This window comes from Dermacentor silvarum, chromosome 6 (assembly GCF_013339745.2).
Source record: "Dermacentor silvarum isolate Dsil-2018 chromosome 6, BIME_Dsil_1.4, whole genome shotgun sequence".
NCBI classification, from domain to species: Eukaryota; Metazoa; Arthropoda; class Arachnida; order Ixodida; family Ixodidae; genus Dermacentor; species Dermacentor silvarum.
This window is the reverse complement of record NC_051159.1, coordinates 150,029,531-150,040,020: the sequence shown is the minus strand read 5'-3', so window position 1 is coordinate 150,040,020 and position 10,490 is coordinate 150,029,531.

Genomic DNA, 10,490 nt, shown 5'->3' with positions numbered 1-10,490 from the left:
CATTGACGGCTGAGAATGCGCTCCTCAGACGCTTTCCTTGCTTTTAATTTTATGTTCGCGAACACAAAACGAAGGTTACTTGGCCTTGGCGCCTTTCGACATCTCTTGGCAGAGCATAAAGGGCCATCATGAAGTTCGCCGAACGTTCCCTGAAAGGTAATGCTGCTCTGCCGAAGTAACTTGGTTGTTGGAGCCGGGCTTTTATTTCGGCATATGCAAGAAAACCGAAAAACCATCATTTCTGGTTGAAATAGCCTCCTGGCGATAGCTTAAGGTTATCCCAAAGGTGCGCTGTTCAAGGTGTTCCAGAACAGTGACTACATGACAAAAGGGCTTGCGCAATAAAAATGCAAAAAGCCTGACTTCTATGTTTTTCGTTCCTTACGTAAGGGCGAACTCAAAAAAGACCTCCCCCCCCCCCCAAAAAAAAAAAACAAAAAAAAAGAAAAAGAAAAGAAATCTGCATGGTGCTACTGTTCAACTGTACTTGCTGGTGACTGACGATGATTATGAAAACGCGACGAGCTGGGGCACAACGGCAGCACTCATGGTCCGCATGAAAGCACAGGGTCTGCCAATTACCGCTAATCTGGTGTAAATGCTCTTTGGCCGTAGTACAATGCTCAACTTACTTTTTGTGTCGCTTAGTGTGCCGCTTAGGTATGTGCCTTTACAGAAGCGAGTTTGAACAGATTAGATGTAGAGACGTATAGATATTTTGTAGCCTGTTTCTTCAATATTTTTTTTCAGGAACATATATAACCAACCCACATTATGCAGCAGTATAGAGGTTGTCCCCGCTAACGTGCAGCCCACATTTTCTTACTTATTTTTATTTATTCTTTGTTTTTTATACCTTAGCCCACATTGTGGATAAAAGCAGCCACTAAGGTGATTTCAATATTTTTGGGTTTTACCAAATTGATTAAATTTTAATGGTAAATAATTTTTACAAATTCAGGATCAGTGCTACAATACGAGAGTCTTTGAGCACATTTGAAGACATGAGTATAAAAAGGAAGGAAATTCTGGATACTGCACTGATCAGAAAGGCCTCTTTACCGCATTATTTCGCTTAAATATTAAGTAATTGGCAAGAATTACGAGCACATATGTAATACAAACTGTTAGGTTTTTTTTTTTTTTTTTTTAATAAGCTCGGAGGCCGATAAATGACCGACAGCGCAGAGGAAGGGAAGGACGGGTGCAACCTCTGCGCAGGGAACGTGATGAACTTGGAAAAAGGTAGGTTCGCGAAGAAAGGAAGAGAGGCAGCTAAGCTAGTGGAATTTCGAAGGTGAGAAGTAATATCTTAGTTTTATCTTGAATACATAAGTGACTTTTTAAATGTCTCTTGCTTTTAGTCCTATTGGTTGCCAACTTGTTCTAAGTCCTAACCCGCCAAGTAGCTTGACGGCTATGGCGTTTCACTGCTGCGAAAAAGGTCACGGGTTCGATCCCCGCCCCAGCGGCCACATTCCGATGAAGCAAGAAAGCTCGTGTACCGTTCAATGGGTGCATGATATGGAATCCCAGGTGGTCAAAGTTAGTCCGGAGTCCCCCACTACGGCATGCCTCATAATCAGATTTCCGAAACAAGAGTTCGAGAATCACAGGAAGATGGAGGCTTAAAAGTGATTAACTGCGGTGGAACAAGGAATGTTAATAATAAACCGATCGTGTTTGCTTTTTTTTTCTTTCTACCTCAATGCTGTCTTGCCACCACTGACCTCTACTATAGTGGAGATCAGTGCAAGCGACCACCCGGCTAACGTTGATCCAGTGTTGACAGACTTCACATCGAACAAAATGAACAAAAGTGTAGCCAAGAAAAAAACCTGCCAGAATACGCTCAATGCAGAATAGTCATTAGCTTGAAATTAGCATCGCACACCTAATGATATTGGCTGCCACATCGCACAAGAATCGCCAATTTCAAAGTCGATTTCGCCATCTGCGTCTGCAGGCTCTACCCCCTTCAAGTACAGCATGTACCCCCTTGTGCAAAAATGAAATGTTTGCCTGCCTGCCTGTTTGCTTGCTTGCTTGCTTGCTCCTTACTACTTAGACTTCTGGAGTAGTGGTGGCTCTCGAAAAGTGAAGCCGGTCGCCGCCATTTTGCTAGAGGCAAAAAGCCCGAGCCGGCGTATATCTATAGCACAGTGGGAGAGCGTTCGTTGTGCTCATTGATTGTACGCAGGCGGAACAGTTTAACAGATTGCGACATGCTCTCCGAGAGCCTTACAACATCTTAGTAGGTCACGGCTGCACCAATCACGTAAAGTAGACGCCCCTCGTATAACCAGTATAACGTTCCGCCTGTTCATAAGCTTTTCGTTGGTTGCTCACGACCGGATGTTGTGCGTACGTTTGCTTCAGTTGGGAACGGTTAGGATGGTGCGTGTACATACACGTATGAATTGTACGCGTCATGTAGTCGCTGGCACGTCACTGCGTGGTATTATTAACGGAGCTGGCTCGGGTTGTGACGTGCGATGTGCACATCCCACGGCCTTCTCTATAGGGTTGAGTTATTGAGCAAAGCCTGTGTTTTTAATAGGGAAACCAGTGAAACACGTGTATAAGAAAGACGAGCGCTCGATTTACGAGAAAAAAGTACTAGGGGTCCCTTATGCTATAACTAAGGCGACTTGAAGGCGCAAGCCTGAGCGCCGCTAACTCAATGACACCACGACCACTTTTTTGCTGAGGCAACTTCACTCCTAATCCATATTTTGCAAATTCAATTTTACAAGCCATCGTTATTTCACCAAACTCCGACCGTGACTCAGCACTTAATTTTGCAGAGCCACCGTCACTCTGAACCCACATCATGCAGTCATTTTTGCAAACCATCCTTTATTCACTAAACTCGAACTGTGACTCAGCACTCTTTTTCTGAGTCATCATCACTCTAAGACCACAATTTACAGTCATTGTTGCAAGTCATCATGTTATTTTGCAAGTCACCCTTCCTATTGACACGTGTAATTGTTTAGCTTTCACCGGTGAGCGCTTTTCACCGGCTAACAAATGTTAAACGTTATCGCTTGGCACAGGACGCGCCTGCATGTATCGGAAGTTTCTCGAACGTTATCGATGCTTCTATCCGTTGTCGGTTGTCGCCGACGCTTATGTAATCTGATTGTATGAGCGACGCGAATTGTCTAGTTCCTTTTGGAAGACACGCGTGTTTTCCTCACCGTCACTACTACGTGACACATGTCATGGGCGCAAAGTCACCTTCATCCGAGCTTTCGTCACTTGCGGTAGAGTATATCAGAGTGTCCTCGCTGTCTGTACAAAGAGCGCCTTCTTTGTACAGACCGAAGATGGTACAACAACGCACCATTGCACTTGTCGCAGTGTGCCTCAAGGTGGAGTCCTGAGCTCCACGCTCTGTAACCTTGCGCTCATTGGCCTTGTTGATGTAGTTCCGCGGTCAGTGCATCTTTCGATACACGCAGACGACATATGCATCTGGGCATCAGGGGTGGCGCGTCTACACTTATGTGCCAGGTTTCAGAGCGGCTACACTGACGTCAAACTACCTTTAAGGACGGGGACTAGAGCTGTCATCTGAGAAGTGTTCACTGGTTGCCTTCACGCTCAAGGCAAAGGGACCATAAGTCATTAAAATCAATGGAGAGGCTATTAGTTATGAGAAGACCCATCGCTTTCTGGGAGTCATAATAGATCGCGACCTGTCCTGGAGCCCTCATATTGCCTACGTGAAAAAGACACTCACTATGATCACATACGTGCTAAGATTTCTTGCGGAAAAATTGTGGGATGCAACTGTACGAGCGATGCTTCAACTTTACCCTGCACTTTTCCTCGGGTTCATGCGCTACAGCTTACCTTTGCTGGGCAGGGTCCGAAGAACAGACGTACACGTCCTCCAGTCGATTCAAGCTCAAGCACTGAGAATATACCTTGGCCTTCCGAGATGTGCATATTCAGCAGCGACTGTTGTCATCGCGCGTGATTGCCCAATCACAACATGTGTTCGCGTCGATGCCTTAAGAATGCACGCCAGGAATTTTGCCCGGATTCCATCACACCATCTCGCCTCACTTCCTACTTCTAGGCCACAATCTGCGTTCAGCGATATTACTGCTTCGCATCGTGCAGTGAAAATCGTGCAGTGAAACAACAGGCGACTGCTTTGCCACGCGCTCGCGCGTTGTAGCTAATAATGCGCGCAGTTGTACATGATAAAAAATCACGCGATAGAAGAGGCAGAGAGACTGCGTCTTTTTTGTTCACTCTGTTTTTTACCATGTACTGCAACACAGACCAAATAACCCAGTTCTTGGCAGTTGGCAACACCCTGTACAGGACCAGAATCAAGTCCAGAATCAAGACCAGAATCTAACTTCACGCCTGAAGCAAGACCACCATTACCATTGTTGTGCCTACATCCCCTCGAAGTCCTCCTAACCATTACTGGAATCCAAAAGAAAACGCAGTCGTCATATTTCGCCCTACAACAAGCCACACTACTGTTCCTGAATGAGCAACACAGCGGACGCCTTCACATTTACACGGATGGTTCAGTTTCTTCTGCAAGCTCAGCAGGAGCAGTGGTTGTTCCCGCGAAGTCGGTCACCATAAAATGCAAAGCATCGCATTTTACATCATCGACGGCTGCAGAACTCGCCGCCCTCCGTGCTGCTCTAGAGTTCTTAACCGAAGAACCGTCTCAGGCATGGTGAATCCTCTCCGACTCCAAGGCCGCTTTCCAGTGCATTATGTCGCCATTTCGTCATGGACCGAATGAACAATTACTCGCTGACATAAGACTTCTGCATCATCACGCAATAGAGAAAATACACGACATAGCATATCAGTGGATACCGGGCCATTGCGGTATCTACGGAAACGACCGTGGTAGATGAGGCCGCCCGATATGCTCATGATGGTGTCCACTGTGCTGCTATACCCCTATCCAGAAGAGACGCAGCCACAGGGCTTCGTTCGCTCGCACGTGAACTTACACTTGCACAGTGAAACTCGGTGGAATTTATCCAACGCTCGTCTCCACAACTTGGATCTGAATCTACAGCTCCATCTTCCGACAGGAATATCTAGAGCTGAGGAGACGCTTCTGTGCCGCTTGTGGCTTGGCGTGGCCTTCACAAATATTTGTGAAGGCCACGCCAAGCATATGCCGACTCAGTGGCCTTCACAAATATTTGTGAAGGCCACTGAGTCGGCATAGGCTGACTCAATTCGGATCGGAATGGCCAACAGCCCTACATACGACAACTGTAGCTGCGAGGAAACAATCCCCAACCTTCTATGTGAGTTTCCCCACTTCAGTCCTCCTCCTCTGCCCCCTAGGCCTGGCGGAGTCGAGTCTAACTCTGACAAGCTCGTGCCGGAGAACACCAATACTGAAGCCTGGCCCGCGCTACCTAAACTACAGCCGCCGCCACAGCAGAAGCCACAACCGAAGCCACAGCAAATACCCTAGCTGAAGCCACAGCCGAAGCCACAGCCGAAGCCACAGCCGATGCCACAGCCGATGCCACAGCCGATGCCACAGCCGACGCCCCAGTTCAAGCCACAGCCGAGGCCACAGCCGGAGTCACAACCGATGCCACAGGCGGCACCACAGTCACATCAAAGAATACAGTGCACTGCGGTAGAGTCCACCATGCCGACTCCCGATAAACTGCCCGAAGAAGACCGGCAAGTGGTTGTGATGCTTCGGTCCCTTGTAAATACCCTACGTATACTCTTAAGCAAGCTGCATACTCCGTCAGCGCGAAGTGCAGTACAAGTACTGGATGCTCTCAATCCAGTGCTTGCAAGTCTCGAGTAAGCCCCATGGCTCACCCGCATTCACGCAACGACCACTGGCCCTTGGTTCATGTGAGACGTCTCCAACGCACATCACCAGCTATGGGACTTGACTTTGGTGTTATGGTACTTTGCTGCACACACAATGCTCACTCTCCTCCTCTTTTCCTCTTTTTATTCCCCCTTTCCCTTACCCCATGTGTAGGGTAGCAAACCAGACGTTCGTCTGGTTGACCTCCCTGCATTTCCTCTCTTCGCTTCCTCTCTCCTCTCCCCCCTTCAGTGCGCCCAAGAAAGAACTTTAAACGGTGTTAGATGGACCTGATAAACGGCCTTTGTCAGAGGAAAGGGTCCTGGGACACTGGCCAAGACCGTCCTCAGCGCAGAAGGCTTTCAAAGCGCTGTTGCGCTTCTTGCGGTGAATTGGTCTCAGAGACATACTTTAAGCAGTGCCATATTCTCCATTTTTTTCTTCTTTACAATTTTGTTACATCTCTGTTCTATGATCTTTTATTCCCCTTGTTCCCTTTCCCCAGCATAGGGTAGCCAGCCGGTCTGAGAACTGGCTAACCTCCCTGTCTTTCCGTCTATTCCTCCTTTCTTTCTTCCTTCCTATGACTCACCAAACTCGAACCGTGACTCAGCACTTTTTTTTTGCTGACTCACTCTCACTTGGACACTCAAGTCGGACATATATATTTTTGCAAGTCACCCTCCCCCCACTTCATGACCTCTTGATTCACTCTTAATTCACATTTGATTCACTCTTAATTTACCCTATCACTGCTTAGTTCACCTTCATTCACTCTAGTATCTCAATTTTACTTCCATCACACTTGGTTTGCTCTATTACTCTGAATTTCCCATTTTCATCACTCTTGATCGTTTCACCCTATCACCACTTGATTCACCTTCATCCACTCTTAATTCAATTTCATTTACTTTTCGTTAACTTGGCTCACTCTATTTCATCATTACCTTTCGTTTGACTACTATGACCCAACTAGACCCCTTTAATTCACCATCAATTCACTCTTAATTCACCTCATTTACCTCGCTGTATAACCATTTTTTATCCTTATCATTACCACCATAACCATATTTAATTACACCCATTACTATCATTAATTATTGGTTCTTGGTCACTTTTCGGGCTTTTCGAACCATTTTACAGCGAATTTAAGCTGTATATGGCCAGCTTTGGACGGATCGCGGCCGTGGACAAAATGACGCGTAGAACAACAAAGTGGGCCTATGCTGGTAATAGTGCAGAAAGGGTCCAAGCTCAATGGCATATACCCCTGTGGCAGGCCCGTAGCCAGGAATCTTTTCAAGGGGGGGGGGGGGGGGGGGGCACTTGCTGAAGGCCTTGACTATTTGAGGAAAGCGCCTATCTTTCAGTAAATATTTCCGCTGAAAAATCTCAGTATGTAAATTATGCGTCATTTTTAATACTATTTTATAAATACATTTATATTCTTAGTTTTGAGATGAATCTTCCTAATAGTATAATGTTTTTATACGGACAATTCGTCGCAATAGATTTCATTAATCAATATAAAACAGCGTTACTCAGAGTCACAAATATAAATACGAAGAGTGGAAATATTCGTTGTATTGAAGCACACTCAAGAAGAGCTTCACCCGGCGTCTGGCGTGGAACGGTGGATCGGCAGTGATCTCGTCAGGTCCCACAAGTCCGCGGCGCGGTGCGTCTATTTGCTTCAAGGTCCTTCTCCGCACTGGCTCCTTAAGTTCGGAAGCCTAAAACACAAGTCTCCGTGTCTTCCTCGTAAACGTTGCGATTACGTTGCTCACAACGGACTCTCTGTAGAGCGACAGCAGAGCCAACCCATTCAATCATTCCGCAACAGAGCTGTTGCGAAGGTAGGTTTTGAGGCGTTTCAGCCTGGAAAAGTTTCTTTGCGCAGCGGGGTGGCGGGAGCCCTGCTAGAGAATATCCCCCCCTCCCCCCCCCCCCCCCCCCCCCCTGGCTACGGGCCTGCCCTGTGGGCTCGGGGACCTTTAACTCGCCCTTGAACTACCCTTGCCACATATGGGACCCAAAGAGACAACAACGCTCTGAAACGATAAACGTTGTTGCCCAAACGCTAGTCTATGACGATGCGTGTCGAAACGTCAGTGATAAATCGTAATAGTCTACCAACCAATAGCTGTGTCTCATTCTCTCTGACTTAGCCATTTCCGCAGCGACGTCGACTCGTCAGTTGCCCCTTGGACTCGGTATGGGTGAGACCCATGTCGCTCGCTCCGAAGAGGAAGAGGGCGCCTTCAAGGAGCGCCGACGCCCTCAACAGCGCGAATGGATGCGAAAGCGACGAGAAGCCGAACCCGCAGCGGCCCAACGTGCTGCGGCCGATGGCGCAAGGTGGTGTGAATCTAGTCGCCTAAGCTCGCTTTCACTCGCACATACAGCACACGGCGACGCAACGAAGTTATGTGTTGCGTTTTTTCAACCACTTAACATAACCACCAAATTAAAGAAGTTTAAATATAATTAAACAAAACCAACAGCTTCGCTGGTCTTCCATCTTGACATAGTGGAAGGGCTCTGAATGTTCCCGATTTGTCATGCTAATTATCGTAATTAGTTTAATAACTATCATGATCATTTATCGATATTTATATTCCTCATGTAATTACCTAACGATTGATATATAATGTTATGGTGTTTGTAATGATCTTATTGAGTTGTCGATTTTTGTACATATTTCTTACCAATTTTTGTCCGATTTCTGGCTCCACTTTTCAAGGTCACCTCAAAACGAGACATATAAGGATTTCGACTTAAAAAACAAAAAAGAGAAGGGTTGCAAGTGCAGCGCTCATCTAGCCAGAACTATCCGGTAAATAAAGGGAATTTAAATTGAAACTCACTCCAGTTCTTCCTTTGTGTACGCGTCTGCATTTCTCACTGACTTCCTGTTCAATCACAAATACGTATAATCTCGCCCAGCAAAACATGATGTGTTATGGCTTGGACACAAGAGTGGTTGTGTTCAACTCCAATTACAAGATTGCAGAGTGCTATATAATGTTTCGAATAGACCACATCACTCAGAAATCTAATCCAGCGCATTGTGAAGAGCAGTAACACGACTTTCGAAACTCGTAAAACTTAAAACTGAATTCACAAAGAGCGTAAGTTCCATACTGCGCTTGTAGTGATACAAATATACATTTCTAAATGCTCCAGTGTCACTGAAAAGTGTTTTCTGTTGTTCCTACGTTTGTATAGTATTGTTGACTGATATGTCTATGTTGTCTGAAAAACTTCTAACTGTACCAGTGCAATACGCATGTTACATTAACAAATTATCTCGACACCGATGGATGAGTGGCATCACTTTGTTTAGGTTTAGGTAAGGCGGTGGTCAGGTAAGTTGGTTTAGGTTTAGGTAATACGCTGCTGGTGGAAGGTGTATTATGTCTTTACAAAAGCTTGCTGAAAATGTTTCTCGCCAAACAGCGGGTAATCAATAGTGAATATTACGCAGCTACACCCCACAAGAAACCGTTCGTAATATAACAGTGAAGAAGTAAATTTTGATCATGCACAATGGCGTTGCTTATATGAGAAGGCTATTTTAAACCCTGTAGGTTGTAGGTTAGACGTATTCAAGAGTTAAGGAGTAGCCGGCGCCTTACTTGTGCGTCAACATCTCCTCATATCGTATCAATAAAAAAAAAGTAAAGATGTGCAATGGGCGAAGCGTCTCGACAATTGATTGTCTCAAAGCCTGCAGCAAGAGTTGGATGCAGAATTTTTTTTTCTACGACACACAATTTTGAATAGATATACACCTTAAAGATGTTTATTATAAGTTTTTATCGCGGAACTACCAATACAACCGTATGCTGCGCGTATTCCGAGGCCGCCAATGCTGAGGCCGGGTCCTCTTTTGCCTCTAGCAATATGGCTACCGCGACTTCACTCGCTCCCGTAGGCGGCTGCCGGGTCTGCCACTCCAGGAGATTTATATAACCTCCTTGCTCTTTGCACCATGGTGCTTACACACCACGGTGTATTGGCCCAAAAGCTAGCGGTTAAAGGGAGGAGGGGAGATCAAACTTAAAAGAGAGTGTAAGGCAGAGTACGTGGGAAATTCTACAAACACTATTGAGATAAACTAATTTTAGAGACAGTTAATTTTAGTTTCCATCTTCCTGTTTAATGTTTTCAGCATTCAGGGGCTCATGCTACTTCATTCACTGCCGCTGTTGTTGTTGATGATGATATGCTGCCCCGGCCTTTGAAATTAGCGTTGCGCGCGTATTAGTAGTAGTAGTAGTAGTACCTGCCTGGAAGATAAACTTGAATAGAAAAGTGCACCGCCGTAACTGTCTCTCGATGTGAGGACACCTCAACAGAACAGTGCAAGAGGCGCTTCCAAACAGTCGTAGGGTTGCGCAAAAATTACGCCATAGGGCAAAATGGAAACGCAATTAGGAAATATCGCAGCACTCAGCTCTACACGGATATCTTAACAAGCAAAACGTCAACTCAGAGAGTCTTCCTACAAACACGTTCAACAGAGTGCAGGCGTGCGTATGAAGGCCTCCTACACATCAACTTTAAAGTTCGCGCTGCTTGATGTCAGAGAAGCAAATCTAGCGTACGTTAAGTCAGTCTTCAAGAGATGGCAGCACCGACCTCAGCA